This window comes from Bombus pascuorum, chromosome 9 (assembly GCF_905332965.1).
Source record: "Bombus pascuorum chromosome 9, iyBomPasc1.1, whole genome shotgun sequence".
NCBI lineage: Eukaryota > Metazoa > Arthropoda > Insecta > Hymenoptera > Apidae > Bombus > Bombus pascuorum.
Window position 1 is genome coordinate 12557429 of NC_083496.1, and position 17031 is coordinate 12574459.

Sequence of the window (17031 nt, forward strand, 5' to 3'; positions counted from 1 at the left end):
GAAAGAAAACGATGTTCGCGTATATTCTATTCGCAGTTCCCTTCCATCAAGCGCAGATGGACTTGGTTGTCAAAGGAATATCGATTCGTTCGAGTTTAACGGTAAACAGAGTTCTAATGCTCGTATTTGGTGTATCAAGGAATGCAGGGGAGTTCCAAGCCCGATGTCGGCCGGCGGAATCGACACACTCGAATTCGGTAACAAACCCTGTATGTTTGAATTCGATATCGAGCAGAATCGATTCATTCAAATTCGAAAGCAAACAAATTCGCTAGAGAGCGAGACTGATGCACTTAAAACTCGGCATGAAAAAAAATCGATGAGGTCGAATCGAAGAACAAACGAGACAATCCGATTGTTCGATTCGTGCGAATCCGATTAAATTATATTTTTTCGAGTAATTTTCAGAATACTTTCGAACATTTAAAATACGTGATTGCGTTTATTTAGAATATTTCTATTATATACACATAGGCGATTTTTACAAATACAGGCGAATAATGTGACATTGAATATAATTAATAGCATTTTTATGTTGCAGCGTTGAATAAAATATTCGCCTTCTCCATTAATTCATCGAAATAAATGATTCTGGATTCTTTGCATCTATAATTACTAAAAATATTCAAGAGCTTCTGAAAAAGTTCTTACTGAGTGTTATTGAAATAGGAACTGGGATCACGTATTATACATACCTGTATACTTTCGATGTTTTGTTTTAATTAAAATTAGTTAGGTGTGATATGTTTATGTACGAATTATACATTGTTAGCGCTAGTGTTAATATTCGACATTGAATTTTACGCCTGCAATATACACTTATGTTCACAGCCTGTCCTTTAGTGGTCGGTATTACCTGGTTAAAAGTTTCAAAAGTGTCTTTTTCGAAAATGAGTTATACATGTTATTGGCTTCCTAATAATCTTTATCATAATCTTGATCAGTGTGAGATTCAACGATATATGTAGTTATAACAATACATCGTAACTTATTTTTACCGCTGTTACAATCTGGCAAATATCTTGTATCCGCCTTCCAAATATCTCAATGTCTCGTTTAATGTATCGATATTACTGAATGTCCAAGATCAAATTATATCTCGGAGATCTGAAGTAAATGATGTCAATTGCATTCTGAAGATCTCTAACAATAATTTTATTGATGCCAATTTAAGAATGTTTAGAACCTTAGAAGATAAGATTTATTAATATATTAGATCATCCCACAGTAAAAACAAAGATAATAATCAAAATAAGAATATTTAATGAAAAGTACTACAAGAGAATGAGATGTTATCTCATATTATAGGTACTTCCCAACAATCTGAAAGATTTATGTTATTTTATGAATTTATAGGCATTTATGAATATAAATTATATCGTGGATATCTTAATATTTGAAAACACGAATATTTTTCTATTAAAATTCAATTTTGCTAATACAGTTGTCAGACTAAATATCTTATCACTTGTATCATGCGCTTTCTAACTCTTTTCGATTATTTTTATCTTACATATCATGAATATGCGACGAACGAATCTCTAAAAACGTCTATTATAATAGTTATACGCGTTAGCATTATGTTAACCATGAAGCATCTTACTAGCGTAAAAACTTGAAATAGAAAGTCGTAGGTCAAGTCAGCCAAATTTCAAAATAGCCGAAAACCCATTTCAAAAGTGGCTATTGTGTACAATCTATCTCGCGTGTACAAGTATTAGCCGTCGAATAAATTACAACGCACCGAATAAGAATGGAGTAATCGATTCGCAGAGGATACTCACTCGCGGGTTTGCCGATGGCGGTCATAGCGGCGGTTATAACGACGCGACGCAACGGTGGAGAACGGAGAAGGCGCGAGAACGCGAAGGGAGAAAACCATCTGTCAAGTTAGTCGCCGCTTTCCCCGCCTGCGGCAGCCAAATCGTTTCCGGGCCTGGACCCGGGCCTACAGCCTCGTCGCCTCTTTTCTTCTTCGTCTTCTTCGTTCTTTTTTCTCCCCACTTCTTTTCTTTATCGGTGTAGTTTCTGTTCGTTTCACGTTACTCTCGCTTTGGCCGTATGCCGAACCTGGTCGATGCGAGTTCATTGGTTGCGCAACTCGCCAAAACCAGCATCTCGCCCCACGTGCTCGCTTCGCTTGAGTTTGATACTTTCGCATGGCAGTGGAGTCTTGTTCTGTTGTATGGAGAACCGGTACTGTGTTCCATGATGAAGTTAACACTGGAATTACGGATCTTTGAGGTATACTTAAATGTTAAAGTGTCATAATGGAAATAAACGTATAATAATAGATAATAGACAATAAGCAACGAGGGAAATAGATAGATCATAAATAATAGTAAATACAAAATAATAAATTTCTACCTTGATTAAAGTTTTTCCTAAGGATTCTTCATCTATTTAGTAATTGTACAAAAAGAAAGAAAGTTGTGATCGTAGAATCGTTAACATTTAAAACTCAATATTAACCCTTTTATGCCATTTTTTAGCTTTATACTATTAAATAATGTGCTAAATGTAATATAAAATATTTGAACAATTTTGTTTTTTAATAAGTATGAGATAGATATATAAAATTCGTTCGACGCTTAACATCCTAATGAGAATAAAGTCAATAAAATATCAGGGAAGTAAAATCTTAGATAATACAATAGATTCTGGTTTCAATTTTTTGCTATACGAATCGTAGCTATTTTCTTCCCTTTTCCCATTTTACTTTTTTATTATCATGAAATACAACAGAAGAATATTTTTAAAATTTACTACGTAATGTAGTTGTCAAGATTTGATTTCGTATATTTAGAATAAAATAGAGATAAAATTTTTGCACGAGAAAATATTATTCAAAATGTTGTATTTTGCACTTCCATCGTATCTCATAAATTGGTATTACCTACAATTACTGAAAACATTTCTGGGAACTATTGAATTAAACAAAAAAACGAAGGGTTGATCTTGCCGTGCTTGTCTTTCTCGAGACAAACCGGGTCCAAGAAAGAGAGCCATGTTACGTGAGGAAGATTACGTAATTGTTAATACCTTTTATTCGCAGGTACGAACGTACAGCAACCGATTATATGATAATTGCATGTTGTCCAATTGGACGTCAATAGGGAGTTGCATCGCAATTACGCGATATAATATCTTGCTCGTGAGACTAAATTTTGCCGCGATGAGTTTCGAGCTCACGCGATCTTTAACAGCCTGCAAATGAAATCGATTTTACACAGAAGTAAACAAAATTAACTGTGCACCTGCTGCGTATGATCCTCAACCCTGACCATTCGAGTTAAAACTAATCGAATGTACATCGCCTCTTGAACCAATATATCATTCTTTATTCAACGTATATAATCATCCAGTTATCAAAATAGCATCGAAAAACCAGGAAGAAAAGGTCGTCTTTAGAAACCAACGAAATTAAAAAAACCTCTTTTTAGCTTTGTATCTTCTCTCGGTGCATCTGCGTGTCCCGAAACCAGCGGCCACCCTTAAATGGAACGAGCCGCGTGCTTTTCACTTTGTAACCGCCTTCATCACGGCGGAAATCTGCGTTTCAGCGAGGCCCAAAAGCGCATGAAACAGAAGAACCTGGACGAGGGAAGGGCAACAGTCGAATTCTCGACTCTGGTGCAGGTCGCGATGCATATATCGAGTGGACGACGTTTTAGCATCGACGACGATCTCCGAGTGAGACCAGCAGCAGAAGCGGCAACGGTAAAAGAGAAAGAGAAAAGGGTGGATAAGAGAGGGATGGCCAGAAGGTGGGAGGAAAAGGGAAAGAAAGAGAGAGACCCAGATTTCATTTTCGTTGATGAGCTTGGCATCGGTCCAACTCGACTAAATATATACTCCCTTTCTCTTCCTCTCTTTCTCTCTCTCGCGCTTCTACCCCTCTTCCCGCCACTTCCATCCTGGCCCGTACCCTTTTCTTTTTCATTTTCGTCGGGCTCTATGCAACCAGAAACTCGGTAGATCCGCGAGTGAATCTCTGCGACTTGAACCGTGCAAAATCATCTGTAATATTAATCCGGTAATATTAAAATTATGATGTCTGTATATCCGTGAAACATAACCGGACATAATCCTTGAAAGAATTAAATGGTTCGGTTACATGTCTAAATATTAGAAAATGGTAGAAAATGGTCAAAATCTGTGTAGATGTACCTAAATATTAGTAAGGTATTATTCTATAGATACCAGGAAATTGTAGAAGTATAATTACTTATAAAATAAAAATTGGAAAGGGTTTACATTAGATGAAATTAAGTATAAAGTTAAATATGAATATATGGGATGGAGAAATTCAAGCGGAAATAGGATATTCTATGCAGAAGATAAAAGTCGATATTAATATAATATTAATATCCAGAAGTCTGTTAACAATAACAATTTTCACTGGTAGAAAACGTAAATTGAAAATAATATTAAAATAATATTATTATGATTAAAGTGATTAATTCTACTTTGAAGATCTCTTAGAATTCATAGAACGATACCTGATACATCATTAACATTTTAAGTATCATAACCATCTATCCTCCTTCCCATGGCCACATAAATATGTTTATGTGATTAATATTCCATCATCGAACCCATAAATTCATTGTTATTCACATCTGAGACGTACAAATTCTCGTAACACGTTCGCAGAAAGCTAAAATTCCCGAAATTCCCAAATCGCGTAACAGAATAGATGCGAGGTCGGAGAAATCGTCCAACGTCCAAAGATTAGATACCATAAACCAAATCACTAAAACGAGAAAGCTAAAGGAAGGTAGGACAATCAGACAACAGCTAAAGAAAAGCTAGCCAAAAAAAAAAAAAAAAAAAATACACAATCAATAGCCCAAAGACGGGTTGATCCTGTTGACGAGCGTGAATTGACCAGGTCTCGAGAAGAACGACAGTCAATGCGTGCGATCGGACTCGCGTTCGTCGCAATTTAATTTATGACTGTGCTCGTTGTAAATTTCACCTCGCGTCTTGTTACAGTGCCGAAACCGTGCAATGAACCCGCCTGTTCCAACGAGAAAGCTGCCTACGACAATGTCTCGATTCATTTCGCTGCGAGCAGGTACCGCTGTCTGCAAATGGCAATGAATTTCAAAGCGGCGCGGCGGGGAATAAGCGGGCGGAGACTTTCGTTTATGGTCCCCTATAGAGGGGAAAATCTCGTCAACCGCCCTACTTAATTAAAGAAACAGGTAAATCCAGCATCGGTAAATGGCAACCGATACGACCGCAACGTTGTTGCTATATGTATGTTGCTGGTAAAGGAATTTGGAAATGGTTTTTCTTTATTAAGGTGATCTACCACATTTTCTTTAACTTTGAAATTCACAGATAGTTTCTTTAAAACCCACAGTGATTATATAGAATAATTTCCAAGTGCTCCGATACATGTTCTTAACAACCCATTAGATTCATTATTCGAGATTTATAAAAATTATAATTTATGTTATTGTGTCACAGTTATAATTTTATAAGCATATTACAAATTATTCTCCGCATTATATCAGTTTTCATTGCAACGGTCGGTGCACATGTTACGACAATGAAGCAGGTGGAGACTATGTTGGTGAAATTTTCAGATTCCCAAAAAAAATCGCGATGAAGTCATCGAGTTTGGTGATACGTCGCTTTCACGAGCAAGCCGATTACGCGATCGCGCCGTGTCCCTGCCGCGAAAACAATCCGGATCTCTGTGAGTGGAACCTCGATTGAAATCGTATAAAATATTTTTTTCTCTCTTAATTGGACATTGTACGATGGCATTGTTGCGCGATCGTGACCTCTAAAGAACGCGTTAATTGTCTCTCCTTCTCTAGCTCCACTCCGAACGAAACCTCCAAAGATAATACATTAAAACCATCCTCGAAGTAGTATATAAAATTCTACTCCAAAAGAAACAACTTTCAAGATCCATAAAAGTTTCACGAAAGTTTCATAAAGCTGATGCATACAGTGTCCCGAAGAGAAAGTAATTCCTGCGAAGACGCAGCTGCTTGAAAAAATTCGATTGTCGCGTACGCGGATCGATTGTCATTCGACGGAGGCTTCAGCCGCGGGAAACGTAATAAAATTTTCGAGAAAACTCTGGTTCGAATGTCGCTTTGGTGAAAACGTCGCGCGAACGACGGGGAGCGATTGCGCGATCTTTCGCCGGCAATTCTACGAGCGGAGCTGCTCGTTTTCGGGTGACGACAGGAATTTCAATGGGCAGAGTTATATATCGGCGGGTGACGCGGCTAACGGTACATCCCTGCACGCTTTCAATGGTCTACCAACCTACCTACCTACCTACCTACGTACCTATATATCGCTCATAGCGCCTAGGCCCGCATCGATCGCGCCTATATGCATAACGCGTACATACATACATACCTATCGATCGCTTCGTTTCGTCGCTCTCGTCATCTCTCTCGTCGCAACCCCTCTCTCGCTGTCTCTTCGTCTTCTTTTGCTCTTCACCGGTAGTGCCATGCCGTCAGGCTTGTTTTCTCGAACGAGACAAGGCGGAAAGTACGCTCTCCGGCTCTCTTTTTCTCCGCCTCAAACCTAGTCCAAGACTTTGGCAACGCGAGACTTCTTTACCCCTCGATCACTTTCGCCTCCTTTCTTTCCCTTCCTGTTAATTTTTTGTCATTTCTCTTCTCCTTTTTCACCTCTTCTTCCTCCTCTTACTCTCTTTCGTTTCGTTTTCTTTTCTCCTCGCAGCCTAGCTTTGACTAAACTCTTGACTGGTTACCGAGTAAGCCATGAAAGACGAAGAACGAGAAAGGAGCTTCTCCGTTTGTCGAAATTGGAAGATCCTCCACAGCCGCTTCGAAAGAGTTCTAATTGTTCCCTCGGATTTTTTCGAAGTCGATCATATCGAGACTTTCGGCTATGTTTCAGTTGATTGAAAGGGGCGTTACTCTTTGTGCGAGCCGAGAGCATTCCCTCGCAATCCTCGTGACAGCTTGCTGCCTTCTTTGTCGACCGTGTCTTTTTGTATTCCGATTGTATCCGTAGCTTGTATCGTATTCGACGGTTACGGATATGTTTCTAAGATTTCTCTTTTTAACGTTCTCAACTCGCTTCTTTCCTTTTCTTCCCAATTTTCATATTTCTCGAGGGAGTCTGTGAAACGAAGTTCCCTATGAAAATTTCTGGTCTTCCATTTGCTTAATTGATTCACGACGAGTGTACAGACCCATTAGCCGGCTGATAGCTTTTCCGTGGACAGTCAGGAACGTTGAAGATACGGGTCATTGACAGTGACCGCGTGTGAATAACTGTAATCCGTCGTTTCACCGTGCACGGTAGAACCGGTAAACAGAATACACGCGCCAGGGTCTCCGACCAAATTCGTTATCCACGGGAGCACTAGGCGACGAGAGTAGGAGGAGGAATTAAGCAAGAACGACGGGAGATGAAACTTTCTAACCATTTTATATAAGCCGAATCAATGCTATCGTTGCTGATAATCGTCACCTTCTGACAGACTGATCAACGCCGGATTTCGGATATTTACCTACCCCTTTGATATCTCTGCTCCATGCTCTTGTATTGCTTTCATATCATTTCATAAATTTCGGATTATCTCCCAATAAAAGATAATAAATTGTTTTATGAAGATATTAGTTTTTTCACTGAACCATCGAGAATATTGACCTTCATGCTTCATGATTTTGCCGACGACATAACACTTTCAATATCTGATAATTTGTATGACTATTTGATCGTTCCGTATCTTTTTGGATATGATTGCCTGTTTAACAAGCTGTTTTAAGCTGTATTTATCGATTGCTAGTGTAATAAAGATTCAGTCTAACGAAACACATTGTTCCCACTGCGAATTTCATCGATCGTTCCTTTATAATAAACCCGGCATGCTCTTGTTAACAAACAATTAATAGGAAACGGTCAGAATTATACGGTTACGTTGTATTATAATATATGTGCATAGATAGTATATAAATCACCCATTGGTTAATCACATCCAACGTTGCAGGATTTTAGATGGAATAAACTAAACCATTTTTAGATAATAATTAATGTATCCGCGATCTCGTTACTTTTTAGACAAGCTATGAAAATCAATTTAACTTCGTCATGTTTTTGACTAAATAATGAAAGAAATATTTAATAATATTAGAAATGAAGCAACTCTCATCGTATTTCAATTATTAGCGACAGTTTTATAATTATATCACCCCAGAACTTAGAATAAAATGCCGCCATTCCATTACACCGTACCTAAATACATACAGGATATAGACATATTTTTTCTTTTCGAACGGTAAATCCAGCTCTCGTATAGCATGCACGCTATAGATTATAAAGACAAGTGGTTCAGGAGCACAATAAACGCATCTCCTCTTCCGTTTCCCGCGTGCCGGCCGCTGCAGCGGAAACCTTCCCTTGTTATTGAAAAATCGTACGAAAAGCGATACGTCGTTCCGTGCGGGTGCGATGACTCGATTCGAGGATATTTCTTTATTTTTTTTTTTATAATACTTTCCTCTCTTCACTGAGTTCTCATTCATTCATGACGAGCACCTTTGCCTACGATCTCGATCGTGTAGGTAACCTTGTTAGTTCACCGAGTCTCTTTGCCTTCGCTGTACGTAATAATAGGAGTCCTTTTCTGGTTCGGTATTCGATCGCTATAGATCAATCGATCTTCCCACGTACCTGTACGGAAATCTCTGTATAATGCGCAAAACGACAATGAGATCGACAGGAGGGTGGACGACCTAACGGTACGATATCGTGTGTCGGTCCGTTCGCGGTGATCGAACAATTCGTACGATTTCAATTTTTATAGTATACTGGGCTGATTGTGTTACACTCCACATGTGATGGACAGACCAATTTTTTATACGCTTTATTTTATTAAGTTATACACAGTACAGTTTTTAACATTGTAGTTATGGAATTTCATGTAGGTATTTACTTTTATAATATTATTTTCCCTCCCATCTAGATCTTGCAATTTTATGACATTCAGAGAAGTATTTTTATTACTATTTTATTCTTTTTATCTTTTTATTTCAGCACAAACTTCAATGTAATAATATTTAGTTAGCTTTAAAATGAAAATATAAAATCTTTTAAGAAGATTTAATTTATCCAAAATTCATGCAAAGCTAGTTTCTTAATTGTTAGATTGCAATTAACTTTCCACTAGACGAATATCAAGTCGAGAATAAGGTAAAAAAGAAATATATGTATACAAATTAATGGAAAGAAAATTTCGCGGATACGTGTATGTTCTACAAGCACGACGAGAAATAAAGAAGTGAAATATGCTTTTAAAGCGCGGTCGGGGGACAGAGAGTGGAGTCAAAGCAAGAGAGTCGAGGAGTAAAACGTAAAACGCGAAGAATAAGAGCTAGAGGTAAAAGACTTAAAAGAGCTAAAGAGTTCATAAGAAATAAAGTGCAAGAGGAGAATATAGACTTGGGAGTTTCGGTCTTGTCGCGATATACCTCAAGTATAGTTTTAAATTGGACACATTTATTAAGAAAATTCTGTATGAAAATAAAAAATACAATTCACGAGTTTATAAGATATCTTGGATTCAATATTTAACCCTTAACCTCGGCTCCGAGTGTACTTTACTTAATTGTATGATAAATTTCGTTTTCTTGAATCTTCCGGTATGATTCAACGTGTTTAAATAACATCTTTTATCGCTTAAGAAGTTACAACATTCGTGCAACAGCGGCATATAATGTTGTAATAGAATCTCGTCCGTATCTTGGAGGAAAATTAAACGCGTTCGAATGATCTATCACGGCGATAATGTTCGTGGGACAATGAAGAATGTAATATCTACAAGCTGCTTGCTGTCACGGTTACTTTCCATTATTATGAAGTTCCACTGGAATGATGGACACTATGCAATATCTCGAGCTCCACGCCCTTGCACGTTTTCCGCTACAGATGTCACATGATACGGGACATCAGGTCCGAAATAACACTGAATTTATAGCGGTACTGTCCATCACCCTGTGCCGCTGTTTGGAGCTTGTTTATTGCACACGAAGTGCATTTATGCTTTTAATAAAAACATTTTCATAGCGAAAAACCATGTCGGAAATTCAAGAGCTGTGGCTGTGCTACATTTATATTGTTATCGGTTTTGTACACTTGCCACTAGTACACTGTTATTAAAAGTTGTGCTTGGAACAGAGAATATCACAAAAAAAGATGATTTTCGCAGAAAATCCAATAAAACGTTTGTAGAATAAATAGAATAGATAAAAAGTAAAATACAACGATCTGAATATTCGTTTGTGCGTTGCAAAAAAAGGAAAATATTATACTATGATCAAACGAATTTATCGATTTCGACGATTAAAACGGTAAATCCTTGTTCAGATTAGCCAAGTTACTTTTTTTTAAACCACTTGTATCAAGTAATTTCAATTTAAGTTTGTGTATATATAAGTCAAGTTATCTGTATCTTGAGGCAAAACAAGAAAACTAACGGATACCTAAAGTGACACCAAAGAAGCTGATACTTTATTGAAATAATAAATGTAGTTCATTTAAAATAAAACACGTACTTTCATTAGTTTGTAACTCAGATTGTACATAATTCACAACAAATTCAAATTGTGCTTCGTGTTCCAAGAAATAGTTGAAAGGACATCAACTTCACTCGAAAACTGGTAAAATTCAAATTTAGTAAATGACAGTAACGAGCAGCTTGAGTTCAAGCAACTTTCACTGCGAAAATATTTGATATCATTTAACTACTTTCTACTCCTAGTGTTAACGCGTGCAAAAAATAAATCGAATAAAAGATCCGAGAACGAGAGATCTGTTAAAACCCTAAAACTTCAACTTTCCCTAGATCACCGTATATCTTCCGTTTCACCTGCCTCGATGTAACGATATTTGACACTTACCGTTCAATAGCTGGCACACCTGGAACGAAACAAAGAAGAAACCCAACAAACGCAATCGGGCAAAGAGCCGAAGATTTAAGAAAACCAAAGAAAAAAAACCGAGAAAGAACCGCGAAGATCCTGTTTTACTCGCTTCCTTTTATTCGGAGGCTTCAGTATTCACGCGGTGCCACGTGAATCTTTCATCGTTGAACATACGAAGAAACAGGTACCGTTCCGCGTAATGTTCCACGGGCGTAAAAGAACGACTGGTTCATCGCTCCTTTGCATTCTCGTCGGTGTGGTTGCACGCCCGGTTCCGCGTTCGCGAGTTAATTCAGATCGTGCGGCTGAACAACAGCCGGGCTTCTTTGTATTCGACGCAGCCTCTGGACTCCTGATTAGGGTTAACGGTGGTAGCCAGTCGATGGGTGTACCTTCCTTGTCGTGTATACATAACGCCTATAGGCGTCATCCCTGCCGATCGATCCCTCGTGAGATCGATCGTCTCGTGGCAAGTGCGTGCGCCGCTCGTAGAACATGCCTCTCGTTCGTCACAGGAAAATCGGACAACTTTCCGCGAAAGCCCTCGAAAATTTAAATGAATACCTTATCAAGAGGGTAGAAAGATGAAAGTAGAAAGTTGGGATGGGAGTTGTCGCTTGGCAATCACCTGCTTGGTATTTCGGATCAACGTTCGCTGTGGGAGGATGAAAATGAAATGTCAATGGGGATGGTTCTCGAGTGAGAATGATTATGGTAATTAAATTCGTTATCGTATAGATTTGAATATAAATGAGTAATTTTTTGGTTGATCAAGCCTGTTTATAACGATGGAATAATGGAGTGATGAAAGAAGGTTCGTTCGAGGTAAGTTTGATCCTAGGCTAATGTCTGTCTATGAGCGACTGAAAAAACGTTGTAATTATGTCAGCAAATGACGTAGAAAGAAGCTGAAACGCGGTATACTCTTCTATGGTTATATTTACTGCGAGCCGTAGGACATTTGCATTTGTGGCTGAATACCCTGGGCTCTTCCACTTTCTACCGTCATTTTTCAGCTTTCTTTCTTCCGTATTAAAGAGCCAACGTCTCCATAAAAAAGGGGCGAGAAGAGGGAAGCACAAGAAAGAAAGAGAGAAAGAGGATGCAAAAAAAAAAGAATACGTCGGGAGCGTTTACATTCGTCCGAAGTTAACTTCATGCTAAATTATAATTCTGAAAAAGTATGGCCGAGGTATGTCCTCGTTGCATGCTACGCGAAGCAATTTTATTCGTTCCCTTTCTTTTTCGCTCCTTCTTCCGCTACTCTCCGCTCAACCTTCTATCTGCCTTTTTCTAGAGGGACGAACTTGTATAATATTCAAGCTGAACTTTCCTATTTATCGTACATTCGTCCATCATAATTGAGCCACTGCCTTCCCTTTTCGTTTCTCTCGGAGTTAACGGGGAGCAACTTCTTGCATCGCCGCCGGTAATTTGCGGAATCGGAAAGAAATTTCATTCTTTCATGGCCCTCCGATGTCAATAGAAACTTTATGGAAATTCAATTTTCCTCCGATCTTGCGATTCTTCTTTGTTAGAATAAAAAGGATAGATCCGTTAAAAGTCTTTAAATATTATTTCTTTAAGAAGATCCCTTAAAGACACGATATCAATCAATCTGATTTAAGTCGCAAAGTTTTATCGGCTCGATGCGAAACGAATAATGAGAATACGAAGAGGGTGCGAGTCCCCTTTGTTATAAGAAACAGGATAGATCCATTGAGACAAATTCAACGTCTTTCTTAAAGACACGATATTTAGAATGCAATTAAGAAGATGTTACTTAAAAAAAGGTACGCTTCATATTTTAATTATAAGGAGTACTTTGCTTCGCATAGTTCGTACATTTTTGTACATTTAAATTTCTCATAAATATATAAATATTCGCAACTTAATGCCAATTATCAATCTGTTTTGTTTAAGTTAGAAAGTTTTATCTATTCGATGCAAAATAAATAATGATGACCTAAAGTAGATATAATTGTTCTTTATTCTTAAAAAGATTTAATGTACTGGTTAAAGAGTTGATGTCAGTCAATTTAATTTAAACCAAAAAGTTTTATCGGTTCGTTGCAAAATAAATAGTGGCAACCTAAAGAGGGTGAGTGACCTACCCGAACGTGACCCTGTTTCTCTGAGTTTCTCTCCTTTCCACTTCTTTTTTCTCTATACGCTGTAGCACGATCTCGTGGAGGCTCTTTAGTTTCCTGTTCCTTTCCTCCCTTTTTAACGGTTTCTTCCTTTTACATGCAAGTTACCCTCCCCCTAGTCTATTCGTTTCCTGCGGAACGGGCCATTTTGTTTCGTTTTCCGTTTTATCTGGAATTTCGTGAGCCCTCAGCCGCCTCTCTGCTCCCTTGAAAAATTTGGTTTTCTTCTTTTATTAATATCAATGTTTCAGTATGCAAATGCGAATCTTTCGTCTACCACTTTAAGGAGGAGATTTTCCTCCTCGCCCCCGTAAAGTGGCGCGTTCCTTTCCAATGAATGGTTGATTCTGTGTGACGAGTAAGTTTCGCGAGCGAAAACCAGAGTAACTTTTTTACTTTGACCAGGACGAGTGGCGACGCTTTCAGCGGAGATTCAATGACGTCGTGGTAAAACGAGGATGCTTTTCAACTGTATAAAATTGCACATGAACGTAAATATTTCACCTTCCACGCGGAAATGGAGTGCAGAAATGCTACGCGTAATAAAGTTCATTGTTAAATAGCAGTAGTTGATTTTAAAACGTTTAATGAATCAAAATAATAAGAATGGAAGCACGCAATAGTTCAATGTGAATTTATTCAACGTATTATATTTCATAATATACAAAATATTAATTATTTAGTATGGCTTGTTCATACATTTATACTAATATATGATGTATTAAATATAATTCATTCTATGAAATGTAATGTATAATACATTTCAGTTAGATAATAACATACAATGTTACACTTTCATAATTCTCCTTGTGTTTTCTAAGTGCCTGGTGTTTGATTTTTAAGTTATTCGCTGTTCTCTCCTTATTTTTCACTCTTCGACACGCGCATCTCCTATCGTACAAGTTTCCGCACTCGTATATTCTTCTCGATCTGCTTACGACGTTGCTCCACTTGTTTCCCTTTAAACGTGCCACCTCTTTCTAAAGCTTCTTCCGTGTTGGATATATCCCGGAAGAATTTTTTATAGGATAAGCTGCGATATTCTTCAGTGTCGGTAATCCATCCCTTCTTATTTTATTAACGCCTACGAAAGAAATAAAGAAATTTTTCTTTATATTTTTACGGTGTTGCGACTTCCACTATGAGCCTCTCCCGTTGCATTCCTCTCTAAGACTTCGCAATGTTCAAGGGTAATAAATTAAACGCTCGCCGTGAGAGCAAATTAATTTCCTTCCGGAAATCCCTAGGAACGAGAGAAGTTCCGGCTTTGGAGCGACGACAGCTTCCTAGCTCGTGACATCACCCTGATGATGAAAACGTAATGAGCGCGAACTATTGTTAGAAAAAAAAAAAGACGAAGAAATAAGAGAGACCAGCCTATCTCAACCTGCTTCTCCCCTTTGAGAATCCTCCCTTTCTTTTGTGACCGCATGGTACTTTATATTTACGGGCACGACGAAATGCATCTCGTTTCTTCGTACACTCTGTCGATGCTTCCCTCGTTCACCCCCTTCTTTTAAAGCTCTTTTGAACTCCTAAGTATCCACACTTCCATTGTACCTCTGTCCCTATTCCACTCTCTCCGTTTTCACTTTCTCTTCCTCCGCCCCCCAACCCGAAAAAACAAAAAAAGAGAAAGATTCTTAAAACCGCCTGCATTAGACGAAAAAGTCCATTTCAAATGGAGTTGGCGAAACCGCATCTTCAACCCCCGGACGTGGTGACGCGCGGCGATTTTCACAAAGGACGGCTGCGCTACCACGCTTTTTCCTCTCTCGCGCTACGCAGACCTCGAAAACTCCGACGATCACATGGAGGAAAAAGCAGGCCAGGGGGACGACCTACGCCAACCCTTTCCTGTTTACAACAATCACTCGACTCGCGAGTGTGTCCGCGACCGGTCAGGAACCACCCTCCGCGTCTCTACCGTGTATTTTTTTCCACCGTTTCAACCCCCTCGGTCTGTCTTAAGGACAGATAGCTGCATACACACATAGAGTTCCTCAGTTAGTTCGCCCCTCCGGCACTCTGCTGGATCTGCTCGCCTTGCTAACTCTCTCTTTTCTCGTCTCTCTTTCTCTCACCCTCCTCGTCCCTTTCGATTCTCCCTCCTCCCTCCACGTAATCTCCCTATCGCGTCCCACCACCCCACTCCCGTACCCTCTCTGTCGAGCCCTCCTCGCTGCCTCTCTGCGCTCACGCTTTCCCTCTCTTTCTCTCTCGCTCCCTTTGTAGTCAGTCGGAGGGAGAGACACGCTAGGACCGAGCGAGAGGGCGATAGTGTCACGGTGGGGCTGGCTCTCTCCGGTCTTGCGCGGCGCGCACCAGTCAACCCGGAGCCACGGTAGCGCAAGTACTGTGTTCGTCACGTTCAAGGGACAGTTACATCAGAAACGGCACGGCTCTTTTACCGGTCTTTAAATAACGTTCGTGTGCAAAGTGTGAGCTTCGCGTTGCGACCGATGTAACGACACGCGGCCAGATCGTCCCGATCGTTGGAGAACGTGTAACGGGCAGTTTTTTTTACATATGCCGTAATATCGTACGATCGAATCGAGTGCTTTAAATCGTCGTGCCTACGCATGTATACACATGCATATATAGATATAGTAGAGATTATTGGATTGAAAGAAAAAATAAAGAATCTTATATATACATATAAATGTATATGTATATATAAAAATAATCTAACACGAGGGGAAAAAAGGGTAAGGGGGTTGAAGATCCGCGAGTGGTGAGTGACAGGGGATATACGTACGTTGGACGACAGTAAGGGGGTTCAAGCGGAAATCGGTCGTGGATCGTGGAGAACCGATGGCACGCGAGACTACGGAGTCATCCCCTTTATCGGCTCGGTTCGATCGCGCTCTCAGCGATCCTCGTGCGTGGAAAGTCGCAGGGATGGGGTCGTGACTGTCCGCGAGTGTCAGTCGACGCCCCGGTCGCAACACGACGACCGTCGACAGTCGGTCAGAGGGAAGAAAGATCGTTGGCGGATCCTCTTTGGAAGTATAACGAACGATTTAGCCCCGTTATCGGACACACTGGGACTCGCTGCGAGTGGCGGCTGGCAAGAGGGGGAAAAAAAAGATATCGACGTTTCTCGACGCGGAGAGTGCTCTCACCCCTTCGCGTGGCGAACGTTCCTCAGCGAGAAGCGTGTGCAGCTACAGCCGTGTGTGCACCGTGGTCCCCGGTATCCACGGCCGGTTCACCAGTGAAAGTGAACGATGCGTCGAGACCACCGGCCTCGACACACACGCAGCTATTGTGACAGGGTTACATTTCTGTGATAAGGGAGGATCGCTATCGCCAACCTGGTGATTTTTGGATCGACCAAAGGTATCGTGCACTCCCTGGTTGACGTCTCGGAGGGCAACTTACGTAGAAGTGGTGGGTTTCACGATTTTACGTGTTTATTGTATATCAACTCGTCGTTTCGCTCGGTTCTGATATAATCGTGGTAGATGGACTCATATTATTTTGTACCTTGTCGTATTAGATCTGATTCTCCCGACCTAGTATATAGGATAAATGTAAGGGGAGGTTCGTGTTTCATTCGGAAATTTTTAGTGGTATTTGGGGCACGGCGATCGAGATGCAAGTGACGTTTTCGATCGTATTTTTAGCATCGATTACATTCACCAGCTAACGATCGGAGAAGCTCTCGATAGTCGTGCTTGCGTGTCGACATTGCGAGATCTCTACCGTTTCCACTTGTTTACCGTGCCATTTGTCAGTTTCTACTGATTGAGTTCCTCCGTTTCGAAAGAAACCACGATTTAAATTGGAAACTCTTCCTTTTTTAGCATTTTCCATTCGACCTTTCCTTCCTCATTCCTTCTCTCGATTCTTTTCCTTTTCTCTTTTTATACCTCATTTTATACGAATTTTATTTATTTTCTCCCGAACGCTTGACGCTCCTTTCATGCGACTGTGAATGTTCC

General features: G+C 39.8%; 1 protein-coding gene across 9 annotated transcripts in view; it reads left to right on the forward strand.

Moving 5' to 3' along the window:
- Nucleotides 1–17031, forward strand: part of LOC132910985 (probable nuclear hormone receptor HR3) — a 135150-nt gene that overhangs the window by 38144 nt on the left and 79975 nt on the right. For 2 of the 9 annotated variants that reach the window (XM_060967239.1, XM_060967243.1), the window contains exon 1: nt 15403–16477. The exons of the other annotated variants lie outside the window; for them this stretch is intronic. The gene's annotated coding sequence lies outside the window, so the exon portion shown is untranslated. Of the gene's footprint in view, nt 1–15402; nt 16478–17031 lie in introns of those variants that run through there. 9 annotated transcript variants of the gene reach the window in all.